This window comes from Triticum aestivum, chromosome 3D (genome assembly GCF_018294505.1).
Source record: "Triticum aestivum cultivar Chinese Spring chromosome 3D, IWGSC CS RefSeq v2.1, whole genome shotgun sequence".
NCBI classification, from domain to species: domain Eukaryota; kingdom Viridiplantae; phylum Streptophyta; class Magnoliopsida; order Poales; family Poaceae; genus Triticum; species Triticum aestivum.
In genome coordinates, this window is record NC_057802.1 from 461,328,497 (window position 1) to 461,341,489 (window position 12,993).

General features: G+C 42.5%; 1 long non-coding RNA gene across 16 annotated transcripts; it reads left to right on the plus strand.

Annotated features, from left to right (window-relative positions):
• The first annotated feature begins 2,532 nt into the window (after positions 1 to 2,532).
• On the plus strand, positions 2,533 to 11,790 carry LOC123079676 (uncharacterized). 16 transcript variants are annotated; one of them, XR_006438091.1, is made up of 12 exons: positions 2,538 to 3,585; positions 4,127 to 4,218; positions 4,440 to 4,557; positions 4,635 to 4,677; positions 4,783 to 4,842; positions 5,756 to 5,874; positions 5,984 to 6,082; positions 7,371 to 7,572; positions 9,304 to 9,335; positions 10,071 to 10,124; positions 10,264 to 10,326; positions 10,827 to 11,312. It is a non-coding gene; the product is annotated as an uncharacterized lncRNA (long non-coding RNA). The 16 variants fall into 16 exon arrangements; XR_006438089.1 differs by having other exon boundaries at positions 2,540 to 3,585; positions 7,426 to 7,572; XR_006438087.1 differs by having other exon boundaries at positions 2,533 to 3,585; positions 7,426 to 9,335.
• The last annotated feature ends 1,203 nt before the right edge of the window (positions 11,791 to 12,993 follow it).

Genomic DNA, 12,993 nt, shown 5'->3' on the forward strand with positions numbered 1-12,993 from the left:
GCTGGAGTCTGTCCTCCGTGTCGGGCTCCGCGGTAGTAGGAGCGGAAGTAATTTTTACTACCGCCCCAGTGCGGTAGTACCACAGTTACTTCTGCTGCTACTACCGTTCGGCTTTCTACTCGAGCTAGCTCCAGCGGATGTAGAGGCAGTAATTTTTTACATCCATGGACGCGCGGTAGTACCACTATCCCCAGCGGTAGTACCGCTACCTCACTGTGTATACTGTCGTGTGTTGCACCCGTGTGGCCGTTGAATACTACCCCTGCCGTAGTACCGCAAGGGCAGGTGGTAGTACCGCTCCGGCAGTAGTACCGCCCTGTTGCCCCGTTGAAGTAGTGTTTCATTTGGCTACTGCCGCCCTAGTGGTAGTACGGCTCCTAGGAGCGGTAGTACTGCTCGGTGCGGGCTGTGAGGATAACCGTTGGATTTCCCCCCTCCTATAAAAGGGGGTCTTTTTCCCCATTGAGCCTTATCCCTTTAGCTCGAGTTCTTCCCCCATTGTTAACCTTCTTCGAGCTTGCTAACTCTCAATCCCTCCATGAATTCTTGCTAGTTATCGGGGGAAAAGAGAGAGGAGATCTAGATCCACGTTTCGACCAATCACTTTCTCCTCTATGTGAGGGGAACCCCTTGGATCTAGATCTTGGAGTTCTTGGTGTTCTCCTTCTTATTCTTCCTCTCATTTTCTTCCATAGTTTTCATTGCTTTGGTAGGATTTGAGAGTGAGGGACTTGGGCACTCCGTGTGCCCTTGCCATTGCATTTGGTGCATCGGTTTGAGTTATCCATGGTGATACGTGGAAGTGAAGTTGAGTAGCTTATTACTCTTGGGTGCTTGGTACCCTTGAGCTTGTTCCTCTTGGGTGCTTGGGCGCCCTAGACGGTTGGTGGTGTTCGGAGCTCAATCATTGTGGTGTAAAGCTCCAGGCAAGCGTCGGGGTCTCCAATTAGGTTGTGGAGATCACCCCGAGCAATTTGATGGGTACCGGTGACCGCCCCAAGGGTTGCCAAAGTGTACGGGTTCGGTGACTGCCCCCAAGGGTTGCCATTTGTATGGGTTCGGTGACCGCCCTCAAGGGTCCCTTAGTGGAATCACGACATCTTGCATTATGCAAGGGCGTGAGGAGATTACGGTGGCCCTAGTGGCTTCTTGGGGAGCATTGTGCCTCCACACTGCTCCAAAGAGAGAGTAGCATCCACAAGGGTGTGAACTTCGGGATACATTGTCGTTTCCGCGTGCCTCGGTTATCTCTTACCCGAGCCCTTTACTTATGCACTTTACTTTGTGATAGCCATATTGTTTCTTGTTATATATCTTGCTATCTCATAGTTTTTATCTTGCTTAACATAAATTGCTGCTGCACATAGGTGAGCCTAGTCGATTTAGGTTTTGTGCTTGACAAATTAACCACTAGGTTTATTCCTCATTTGTTCAAGCCTAAACCGTAATTATTTTAAAGCGCCTATTCACCCCCCTCTAGGCGACATCCTCGATCTTTCAATTAGTATCAGAGCCTCATCTCTCTTTATTAGGCTTAACCGCCTAGAGAGTAAAGATGTCGACTAGGGGATTAGGATTCTCTGACACTCTTAGTTTCGATGGCACAAATTTTGATGTTTGGGTAATTCGCATGCTTAATCTCTTTAGGGTCATGGACCCAAATTTAGAGCGAATTGTAGATATGGGGTTTTCTCCTCCAAAGGATCCCCAAAGATTATCTTTAGAGGATGAGAAAAACTCTTATCTCAATGCTCAAGGTTCTAATGTGCTTTTCGATGCTTTGAGTAATGTAGTTATATTTCAACTCATGCTGTTCCGGGATGCTCATGATTTGTGGACAAAGCTTCAAGATAAATATGGTGTGTCCAAGATTTGTGGGGATGATATTGCTCCCTTCACCTCCGGCCGTGTTGCCTTCTCAACTTCTTCTACTTCACCTACATGTGGATTGCCACAAGGTAATGCTATGGTGAGTAGTGTTGGTCATTGCAATGATGATAGTGTGCTAATCGTTGATGACTCTTCATCACTATCTTATTGCAATGCTCCATCTTTGGACTTTAACACTGCATGCACCTTACATGTTTCACATGCTTGTGTTGATAGTCCATGCATATCATGTAGGAATTGCTTGACTAAATATCATGATGATATGCTTGCTATATCTTGTTGCCATGATAAAAATGCATGTATTTCCTTGAGTTGTTGTGCTAACAATACAGAAAAAACACAACACCCCATGGAACAAGATGTGGTCTTGAATGGTTCTTCAAGGGATCCCACATCATCATCTATTGCATTTTGCCTTATGGCTAAGGCTTCAAAGGTATCTCCCACTTTGAATCCCAATATATCTTGTGATGATATTGATGATGATGATCTAACATATAAAGCCTCAAGAAGTGCTAGGCACAACCAATGCCTCGAGCGCACGGTACCACGCGAGGAAAAAAGACCACCGCACCGCACCGCGCGTGGGGGTGCAGCGCACCACGCGAGCGAAAAAACCACCGCACCGTGCTCGACGTGCAGGCCCCGCACCCGTCTTTCTCCTCCAGCGAATCGAGCGGGCAGCGAGCGACAGTGAAAGAAACGCTCCCAGCCCTAGCCCACCCCGCGACCCTCGTTCCTCATGCGCCGCCCCCGACGCCCCCCGCCCGCGATGGAGAAATTGAGAGGAAAGAGGAGAGGAAGGTGAGGCAGCAGGCATGAGAGGGTCATCGGCTGCTGTCGGCCAGCGCCGGCGAGGTCGGGCACGACCTGGCGGTTGGTGGCGGCTCGATCCGCTCCTGGATCGGGAGAGGAGGAAGGGAGGTGGGGGGCCGGCCGTCTCTGTGCCTCCTCGCCGCCGAGCTGCGGCTGCCCCGTGCGCTCTCTCTCTCTCTCGATCTCGATCTGAGAGGAAACGAGGTAGCCACAGCCTCCTGCACCCCCTTCTCTCTCGCCGCTGCTGCTCCCCAACCACCGTGCTGTGATGTTGCTTCCCCAATTGGTCGCTGTCTCGTCTCCCCCGACCTCAATACCGTCCTGGGCGGCGCCGGTACCGAGGCGCCACCTCTGCCTCCACCCCCACTGGGCAAGGAGCTCGAGGTGTTTGGGGGATTTTTGTCCCTGATGTTAATTAGGGTGACTATTTCTGTTTGGGTAATCTGGGGGACGAATTTGATGCTTGTGTTAAATTCTCGTTGTATCATTTTTTGTGCCCATTAAATACATTTACCATTTTATGACTTGAATTTGCGGCCAGAGAGCGTTGATTTTACCGAATACAGGTCAATTATTCTTCACTAATTCATTTCCTTGTAGTACAGTTGTGTTAGTTATTTGCTTGCAAGATAGCATCTTCCTGAATGATTTCTTTGTATTTTTCAGATAAGGAGAACTTTAACCTTGCGCCCACCTATGGCAATATTGCCATCTTTATATTCTCCCTCGCTCATCAGCGGCAGCGATGGTGGTGTCATTGTCGGCCTTGCAGCATGTGGCATAATCATGTCCATTGCCTACTCTGGGGCAGATCTGATGCAAGACTTCAAGTGCGGCTACCTCACCCTCTCTTCACCATGTGCAGTGTTCATCTCGCAGGTAAATAGGTCTGTTCCATATCCTATTAATATGAGTGCATTTTTTCAAATTGTTCCCATTGGTACAATGTCTATTTGATCTTATTATTTATGTATTATGGGAAATTAAGTACTAAGTATTGCCATTGAGCAAGCTCTGTCTGTCTATGTGATTCAGTTAATGAATTCAGTTTTCTGTAGTCGATTAATACTATAGGAGCCTGGGATCTTTTAACCACAGAAATTGGAAAGTCAAAAGACATAGGCAGAATTAGTCATGCATTTGAAAGTAAGGGATTTCATGCTTATGTGCAAAATGTTTTCTATAATTTTGTGACGTGTAGCCTTTTACTGTTGAAAGGAGGATACTACATGTGGTTCTTTGCCCCCACCTGTGTTTTTTTATCTATATACATTGGGTAAAGGTTCTTTTTTTTTATTGATGGTTGATTGATACTTAGCTGTTTGTCAGTTTATAAATCATCATAAAAGGAGAAGAATCAACTTTGGCACAGTGGATATATGTTGCTTGCAGAAATTTAATGTCCTCTTCTTCTTTGTAGGTTCCAAGTTGGTTAATGTTGATTTTTGCTCATGCACAACCCATCATAGGAATTAGTAGGATCATCTTCGATGGATGTAAGGACTGCAACAGGTAAATGTCTTTTGTTTTCACATTTGAAATTTATAGCTTGAACCCTTCATTGAGGAAGCATGCCCTAGGTGTGGCCATGAGTAAGAATAAATGAGGGTCAACAATTTTTGAGCATGGATACAGACATGACTAAGACTTACTGTTTGTTGTGATACTCCTGCTTTGTCTCTTTGATTTATAGATTCCTAAAATCATCTTTGTTGGTTTGGATGATTTTGCAGGTTTCTTTCAGCAGCCTGGGGTTGTTAAGAACAGGGTCGGGATTGCTCTGGGCAGATGCTTAAGTTCCTGGATGTAAACGCACACTTGTCTCCTACACATGCCAAAATACTATTGGAGGTGTGTGTGCAGTTCTAATTTACTAACATTCTTCTTTCTTTGACCACTGACTGTATGAACTGTGTGGTTGCTTTCAGATAAGGATACCCGCGCTGCTGCTGTTGCGTTTGGTTAGGGAGGGTGAGCTTCTTCTTTTATTCAGTTTAATCAATGTTTGATCCCCGCTGCTGCCGTTGTCCGCTGATTTGTTCTTGTTTGTTTCTTCTTCTTTGTTGTTGTTTGTAGGGCTTCTTCGTCTGCTTTGCCGTGTGGTGGCTGTGTGGCTGCTTGTTCCTTCTTTGCTAGGTGAGGTTCTGCCTGCTCCCTTGCTTGCAATCTGCTCGATGAATTGCGTGACTAGGTTTCCGAAAGTCTGAGATCTTCCCTATGTTGCCCGAGGCATGGATGAGTATTGCTCATGTTAGATCCGCTGTGATATGCTTCTAGGAGCCGAGTTAGTTTGATTTGGCTCTTCGTAAGGGCATTTTTGCTTGCTTTCTTCTTCTGTCTATGTATACTATGGTGTGTTCATTACTTTGCTTTCTTGTGTTGTTGAATCCAGCTTTGTTGTATGAAAAGAGTTTCGAGATGTTTCTCTGGTTTGGTTGTTGTGGTTCCTATATGATGTATTGATTTAGGTCTGCTTTCGTTCTCTTGTTGGCTGGTTATGCATGGGCATGGGGTCTGCCCCACCTGAGATCTGTTTGGGTATGTTTCTAGGTTATCTGGCCTTTAATGCTCCTATGCATTTGCTTTAATTTTGTTGTTTGTTTGACTGGTTCTTATTGTTGTCCATTAAATCTTTGACTGCTTTTTCTAGGCATGTGTGTATTGCGATATCGCGTGTTACTTCACAGAAATCCCTAAAAATCTTGATCAAAGGAGATGATGATGAAACTGCTTCTTAGACAAGGAACATTGTGTTCCCTGATATTTTCCTCTCCATTCACTAGGTGGTATTACCAATAACCTAAAAAAAGGGCAGCCCGGGGCATGTAGCTCCCGCTTGCGCAGGCTCCGGGGAAGGGTCCGACCACTTTGGGTCTATTGTAGGCAGCCTTTCCCTACATTTCTGTAAGAGGATGTTTCCAGGACTTGAACCCGTGACCTCATGGTCACAAGGCAGCAGCTTTACCACTGTGCATATATTATAAGATTTTGCCTATCTATGTTTTGGTGGTACTATCATCTGAAATTGAATTTTTTTGTGTTCTGGTAGGCAGGGATCGGCTTTGGTGGTGGCAGACGCTGGCAAGTCATGGGGTTAGAGCATATGAAGCTGACATGGCGTTTGAAACTTACGTGGTCATTGAAGGGCTTCGCAATAGTGCTTACAGAGTAAGAAATATGCTTGCAAGTGCCCCTTTCCCTATTCTTGCCGGCTCCACCATCTGTCATCAAGCGTTCTTTTATTTCTCTAAGATTTCTCTAAATTTGATGTGTGCAGGTCTGGGAAAGAAAATATGGAGGAATAAGCTACGATAATTTTGGTGAAGAACTTTCTTTCCCTATGTTGTGAAGAGTTTGGTCCTCTGATAGATTTGTGGTTAGTATGTGCTTTTGGTATTTTATCTCTTTATTAGTTGCTCATATCTCACTTGATGTTGCACAGGGTACATGCAACATGCCATTCTGACTGACATATATAGTACATGCAACATTCGTAACAACATTCAGATATAAATTGCTATCATGCGAATATAAGCTGAATATATAGATAAATTAATCCATAACAGCATACGTAAGGAATCTGCCATTACATGACCCCTCCAAAACTTCATAAGAAATCTTGAGATGAAACCTATTTACTTAGCGAGGCCTTTCTTTGGTACCGACATTTCCCTTGATGAAATTGTGATGCTACGGATACATATTTATGTTGAGGCTGGAAAATAATTAACTCCTGTCGAGGTGCACGTATAGGGTGCTGCCCAGCTACCGTCAGTGATATTGTTTCGTTTTTAGCTCTTGCAAGCTCCTTTTGCTGTTATGTGTTGCTGGAGTTTGGACTTGCACAGAACTTCAAACAGAACAAATGAAAAATGAACCACTACAATTATAGTTTCCGGTTATAATGGTAACTGGCGGATAAGCGTCCTAAGACATTGTATCAAACATGATTTGACTCCTTGGACGTGCCTATATATGCTCTCTATTTTAGAGTATGATGCTCTCTACAATTGGAAGAATCAACATGTAAACCAGTTTAAGTATAAAACCTCATGAGCTGGATCTCCATTTTCAATTGGCGACTTTCTTTAAACATTCATACTTTTAAAAGCTTTCAGAAGACTCTCCATGGACCTTGGGCAATGATATATTATCTTTCCCAAGAGTTATCTATTTCATTTTTCTGGCACAACTTTCTCAAAGTTTGTAGGATGTTTGTTTTTTCTTCTTAGAAAGGTACCCAGGGAACTCTGTAACTTAGATGAATGTGAATAGCTAAATATTTAGATGAAACACAACACTTTTGGAGCATATAGATGACAATTAGTAAGTGTTTGTTGGATTCAATTGGCCATCTATGACTCTGGATTAAATAGGGGAAACAGAGCAAGAGCTATTTTTTCTAGAACTATGATATAAGCATTGTACTATCTCTGTTTTGCAGCTTTTGTCGAGTGCTTTCTTGTTTTTTTTACTTTTTCGAGTGCTTTCATGTTTTTTATCTCTGATCTTTTTTTATCATATCTAAGATCCAACATTCTACCATTCTTGCAGTATTGTTGATTTTGCCCACACACTTATTTTTACTTCCATTTATTTTTAATGTTGTTTAGAAACGTTGTATAGCTCCATTATGACTGATTGTATTTATTTCTGAACCTCAGTTCTTAGAAAATGCGAGGATGATGACAATGATTGTGCTACTTCTATCTTCTTCAGCTCCTCATGCTTCCCAAGGTCGCAGGTGTTAGTGGAGATTGAAGTTCGAAGGAGGCTGCTCGCGAGACGACTGGGCTTCCTTCAATAGTGGTGCTAACATTTTGAATAATAAACCGGGAGCTGACAAGCGGTCTGAATTTCTGCTAGGTATGCTTCTCCATCCCCCTACCTTCTCAGTTCCCCCATTTCTGTTGGGTCTGAATTTCCGGTTGATTAGGAAATATGAACATCGTACCATCTGAATTTACCTATTTTATTACCATGTTCCTTATATATTCAGTTGTGTCATAGATAATTCACCCCCTCGACTTCTATACAATTTTTTGTCTATTCTGCACCATACAACAACAGCCCAACAAGAAATACATGTACACGTATTTTGCCGACTCAGTTGCTGTGGTATGGTACTTATGTCATGCAAACAAATAACCTGCTTAATTTACTTTAGTGATTTAAATTTACAAAATTAGGGTAATAGTGATCTGAATGTACAAACTAGGATATCTGTGACCTATTTGATACACTCAAACAGTTTTCGAAAACTGATAATGTTATTTACTTACATGTGAATGTTTACTCATAAATCTAGAAGTGGTTGGCAAGGTAAATGAGGGTAAAACTGAGAATATGTCAACAATGCCAACATGCACATGCTTCATGTTTGAATAAATGTTAAAAATATACTCCCTCTGTTCCTACATATAAGACCTTTTAGAGATGCAGAGGCCGGGGGTCCCCCTCCTTTTCTAAAAAAAAAGACTACATACAGAGCAAAATGAGTGAATCTACACTCTAAAGTATGTCTATATACATCCGTATGTAGTCCATAGTGGAATCTCTAAAAGATCGTATATTTAGGTATTCTGAAATAGAGTGACTGAAGGAGTGTCAAACTATATACATGAGGATGCATATCTTAAGAGTTTATTATGTTAATAAATACTAATTTACTTGCCAGTGGATTACTTTGGTTAGTTTTCACAAGTTTTCAAATTGTAGGATTTTTTTACCTTACCGCTTTGTAGCCCCTGTAGAGGAATGTATGTAGTGGATCATGCACTACTGGAAGTTGATCGTTGGGTGAAGGAAGATGGATGGTCTTACCGCTCTGTTCTTCTTGCTAAGTGGATTACGACTTCCTTGCTCCCCTTTATGGACAAGCATTCTCATCTGCTGGTCACTTGCCTAAGATACAATATGCTAATGCTATCTTGGTTCTGTTTCGTTTGCTCTTGCAGAAAATAAGTGAAATGTGCAGACCGACCACATGGGCGGCCGGTCTTGCAACTCCCAGTGCTCTCAACCCCCCACTAACCCTCTCTCATTTTGATCTAGCCGACTAAGATTTATTAAGTACTGCAACCAAATCATAATTTGGACACCAAAACCTGAATGATAAGTAACATGTAGATATACCATGTGCTGCAGATGTCAATCGTGGATGCGGAAAATACCTCGGGAGTAGAGTCAATTAGAACTGTGGATTGATGTATTTATTCCTTTGTATTATTAAAAACAACCTTTATATATAAGCACAATGACTTCCACCATGGCTTTGACAGGGACAGTCAAGTGTTCTGATTTATTGCTGCTATATTCAAATTTATCGGATGCCCACTAAAGAGTTGCATGTGCAAGCAATTCTTGCTGTTCCATGCAGAATAGTTTGGTTCATAAATGCAAACTGATTAACCATATGATTGCATTGGCTGTGTATTAGGATTCGTTCTGCCTTCTTCTTTTTTATATTGTCCTCTATTTGTTGTGCCTAATCTTTATGTCCTCATTGTTTTTGTTACATTTTATAACTCTAGGATCTACTCGGCACGAACGAAATTACTAACATGCCTCTTCTTTTTACTAATGATTGAAACTCAGGATAAACACTACTGGCAAGGGGGCTTGCTGATGTAAACACCCTTCTCCTTTACTGGTTTATCTTAGAAGGCAAGCATGATGTTTTTCCTAGTTGATTCCCTACTCCAGTTAATCATTCAATGTTCTTTTTGCCCTTCTTTGAATATCAATAGGAACTCCTCAGGAATTCAAAGCTAAGAATTGCCAACTAACTTTTGTGTTCAGCGCAGAGAAGATCATCCTTCCTTTATTTTTCTTTTAACTTTTGTTGTCTGCACACTACAAAACACATCCATAAATTTCATAGAATGCCCCTTTCGGTTTCTATACCGTTCATCTTTTTTATTTCAATCTTCATGCATCCAGATGCTATCTTGCCCAGGGTTTCAACAAAATTACTTTCTGCTCTAGATTTTGTCTAGGCTCAGAACAAAAATATTACTCTATAAAATGAGCATGGAATGACAAAACTCATGTTCACTCTTGAAAACTATTTCACAGTGCTTTATATAAACATTTTGGTTTTTTTATTCCCTACTTTTAAAAGTGTTTTTTGTTCAAATCAATTATTACCTTTTTTGTGAGGGGTTCAAAGAAAAAAAATTGACAAACCAATTATTATTACTTAAAAGGATAAGAGCATCCGTTTGTCTTTTGGGCCAACGGCCCTCTCTTCTGGCCTGCCGCATCCACTCTGTCCACCGAATCTTATCATGTCTGCTTCCCTGAGCTCATCTTCTTCTCCTCTCTCTGCCTCCAAGTCCTCTCTGACTGCGCTGTTTCGCTAGATCCCCGGAGAGCAAGAAGAGCACCACCATCTGCTCCAACCCGCCGACTGGTAGGTGCGCCTGCTCATCCGACCCTCTCGCACACCCTCTTTGTCAAGCCCCCGTGATGGTGGTGGACAGAGACTTTTTTCTCTATGTCTCTCTTATTCTGCTTCTATTTTCACTAACCGTGATTTGCTTTGTTACATCTTAGATCCGTTTTGGTTCTTAACAGAATCAACGAGAGACCCCTCCGAGCACAAGGCTAATTACCAAGGTATATTCTCCTATTACAGATCCAGTTCTAATACTACTTTACAATGCGCTTCGCGCTCTGACGCGTGCCTATGATTTTTTTATCTGCATAGGACCAGTAGGATGGATAATTCAATAGCTTGGATTTTGTCTCCTGCTGCATGCTTGTTAATGTTACATCTTCATAAGGCCAATAGGATGGATACTTTTATTAGCTTATATTTATTCTGAGATATTCAGTCCAGTCTTTGTACAGTCATTCCATTCTATTCTACCAGTTTCTGTAATTGATGCATGTGATTTACATAGGCTACCAAAAAAGGTTGATTTCTATATCCATGAATGACATTTCCTTCTTAAATACTTAAACTAATTCAATTACTTAGCTCTTTCAATGGCCTCATGATTTTATAATTTTGTTTCTGGGTTTGCTTAAGAATCCTTTAGTTGTTGTTGCATATGCAGTCTAAAGCCCCAATTCTTATTGTTCTTAATGCACACTATGTTTATACCTTGTGCCAGCCCTCTGGGTTTCTGTTTTGGACCCATTCTCATGGAGTTGGTAGATCTGTCCACCACATCGCTAGCTGAGGCAATGTTTGAGAAGCTCGGGCTACCTAAACCAGTCTATTATGTGCACCAACTTGAGCAGGGTCGATATAGATCAGAGGTTGAATTTCATTGTACAAAAGAGCGCTTCCACGCTTCAGCACGTTGGACTAAACTGTCAAGTTGTATATGTGAGCATGGGGAAGCATCATTGAATCATGCAGCCGATAAGGTCATCGGATACATGGAAACCAGAGAGAGGAATGTTGTTGTTAACTACTATCAGCTGCAGGAGCAGAAAAACAGCCACCTTTTGTTTCATATCGATCAAACCAGTATCTTTCCCATTTTGGGGTACTCGAGCAAGATATGTATAGTCTTTGGTCTTCTATTGCTACCTGTATGGTTAAAAGTAGTGTATGGTGCACTGTATAAACTTTAGATTTCGCTTTTTCCTCATCAGTATTTTCAGGTCAACTACACTGAAAGCAAACTAAAAGATTACATTGACCCAGATTATGATATGCTCAAGGTCAGGTTTGCAAATAGTGATCGACACACCCATTGTCGCATCATGGTAGGAACCGACAAGAGAGCCACCGTAACAACCAACTGGTCTGAGTTCCGCCGCCTTGCAAAAATCCATGAAGGAGACATCTGTGCCTTTCTTTTTCAAGGTCACCATAGAGCAACACCTGGTTCTCATCATGCATTGCCTTTAGATGAACCATTGACAGCAACAGAAGTCGTATCTAGATATCATCTAGCATTCTAAGGACTACTAATCAAGCTCTGTAATAGGATGAAGCCTTCCTCTGTTTTTCGACGATGCTATCTGTTGCTTTTGAACAGCTACCACCTATGCTTTTATCTATATAACCTCTGTTGTTGTTCCTCATCGATCTATTAATATGCATAATGCCACCCTTATCTATAATTATCTGTTTTTACTACTTTCTCTATTTCAAACATCGAGTGCTCACCAGCAACAATAAATATGCTAAGCAAGGAAGACGCATGCCCTACCTGGCAGCATCCACCTTCCACTCAAGGGATATAGCACTACCAGTTAGCAATGTGTTCCAGGAGAAACAACAATCATGAATAGAAACAGAAACCAGCAGTAAGTACTCATTATTTTAATCTATGTCTTAGTTTTCCTATCACCACTCTTACAATACTTGGCTTGCCGTCGGCCTTTGCGCCATTGGTGCAACGGGTCATCTAGTGTTGATAATGATGAAGAGAATGATAATGTTGCCTCCATAAAAATTAAGGGGGAAGTAGTTTTTAAAGCTTTTCATAAAAATAAAATTGCTCGTTCCAACTTCATGGAAATCATGTCCATTGCCATTGAGGGCAAGAAATATATTGAGGAGTTGGAATCTCATCTCGAGGAGCACGAGGTAACCATTGAGAAAATGGAAGGTCATGAGCGTGATTACGCTAATGAGATTGCAGACCTCTCTCAAGCTCTTGAACTTGAACAAACCACCAAAGAATCTCTTGAGGAGACTTTTGCTCTAGAATTATCTAGAGTGTGTCGGATCACGGGTTCCGGCAAAACCCTCAAGGTTCGAACACTGGGGTGCGCACGAAGATCTCCCCCTACCGATCCACGTCCTAGCTTCCCTAAGATCTCAAGGGCTAACTCGACGAACTCGCAACACAAAGGACACAAGATTTATACTGGTTCAGGCCACTGTTGTGGTGTAATACCCTACTCCAGTGTGTGGTGGTGGATTGCCTCTTAGGCTGAGGATGAATAGTACAAGGGGAAGAACATCCTCCTGAGGCGAGGTGTTCTTGTGCTTGGTGAACTTGTGTGGGTGAGGATTGCTCAAGGTGAGATGAGATGCCTCCGAATGAGTTAGTCCTCTACGGTGGTGGCTAGTCCTATTTATAGAGGCCCTGGTCCTCTCCCCAAATATTGAGCGGGAAGGGAGCCAACAACGACCAATTTGAAAGGGGACAACTAGTACAACTTATCCTAACAAAAGCAGTCTTCGCCTGCAAAAGGCTCTGGTGGTGACGCCGCCTTGGGCTCCATGGTGACCTCCGTCTTGCCGTCCTGCTGGTCTTGGTCTCATTGCACCGATATGGAAACCTTTGCTTGACGCCTCGGTACTCCGCGCCTGCG